Here is a 1786-nt window from a genome sequence, read left to right as displayed (position 1 = left end):
CATGCAGGTGCACTATCCAAACTTAAATTGTTGTAATTTATGAACACTTTGAAATACAGACATAAGGTTGGTCTCTTTTTAAAGAAGACAATCAGCAAATTATCGCATAAGTGGATTTTTTTCAAAAAATGTAAGTATCAAAAAGTTATAGTAGTTTAAACGTATGTGGAAAATACAAGATACAAAGCTATCAGCAAACAGCACAAATTGTTTCTTTCTCCACCCATCTCAAAGGTAAAATTATGACCTCATCATGAGACTAACCCAAACTGATAAAATAGAAATGCAATCTTTAGTTTTTCAATTCCTCCTGGGAGCTCTGAAGAACTGTTTATGAAGAATTCATTGATAATGTAAATTTACATCTGAATAATAAAACTCTTTTAGAATCAATCTTGACAATCTTGTAGATATATAGGTTTTGTATTTCTTCAGTTTTAAAGGACTAGTTCAATTCCAGAATAAAATTTTCGTGATAATTTACTCACCCCCATGTCATCCAAGATGTTCATGTCTTTCTTTTTTCTGTCAAAAAAAACATGAAGGTTTTTGAGGAAAACATTCCAGGATTTTTCTCCTTAAAGTGGACTTCAATGGAACCCAACAGGTTGAAGGTCCAAATTTCAGTTTCATTGCTGCTTCAAAGGGCTTTACACGATCCCAGCCGAGGAATAAGGGTCGCTGGGAACTTGTAAAGCCCTTTGAAAGCTGCATTGAAACTGAAATTTGGACCTTCAACCCATTGGGTGCTATTGAAGTCCACTACTTGGAGAAAAATTCTGGAGTGTTTTCCTCAAACACTTTAATTTCTTTTTGACTGAGTAAAGAAAGACATGAACATCTTGAATTACATGGGGTGAGTACATTATCATGAAATATTAATTTTAGAAGTGAACTTGTCCTTTAAGTTGAATATATTTAATTCAACATTTTGATGAAACTGTTTATGTTCTTCCATCGGTACAGTATTTTAAATATAATTGTGCTGCATTTCTTAAAAAAAAAAAGAAATGTAAAATTTTATTTTATATGGCATTTGTACAGTGTCAACATATTCTGTTACACCAAATACACAAAATAATGATCTTTAAAAAAGCATCATATGACCCCTTTAATTTTCCATCTTGAGCATGCGTTGACACTTTATTGAAGGTTTTTGAGTGTATATTTTGATTTGTAAAATAACAGTGTTTCTCTGTAGAACATTTAATGCTTTCTAGGGCTGGGCAAAAAAAAAATTAGATTTTTCGATATATCGTTTTTTAAAATGTGGTCGATTCAATATCGATTCTCGAAGGCCACGAATCGATTTTTTTCAATATTTATTTCCACAAACATTGAACATAAGATTTATGTTAATCTTATTACTAGTCTAATCCACTAGATGTCACCCCCTTATTTGCCTTGCGCGATGTTACAACGGAGAGTCCGTCATTCATTCATTGCTTAAAATGGCGGATTCAGGTGCGTTCCTGATGTCAACACCACCTTCCAGGGCTCTACAGTTCGACCATTTCATTTCTGAAAACTACTGCGTGCGACTATAAACATTTTTTTAGTTAATATACAGGTTTGTGGCTCTTAATTTCCTATTAATTAACCATTTGTAATCCTATGTTCACTGTTCATTTTTTATAAATATAGGATTTGTATAAAATAATCATATATTCATATAGTCAAATCGAATCGAGAATTGAAATCAAAAATCGAATCGGAAATCGAATCGAATTGAGAGCTTGAAAATCGAAATCGAATCGAATTGGAACATCTGAATCGATACCCAGCC

Source organism: Sinocyclocheilus anshuiensis, unplaced genomic scaffold (genome assembly GCF_001515605.1).
Source record: "Sinocyclocheilus anshuiensis isolate Anshui unplaced genomic scaffold, SAMN03320099.WGS_v1.1 scaffold953, whole genome shotgun sequence".
NCBI classification, from domain to species: Eukaryota; Metazoa; Chordata; class Actinopteri; order Cypriniformes; family Cyprinidae; genus Sinocyclocheilus; species Sinocyclocheilus anshuiensis.
Note: the sequence above shows the minus strand (reverse complement) of the source record.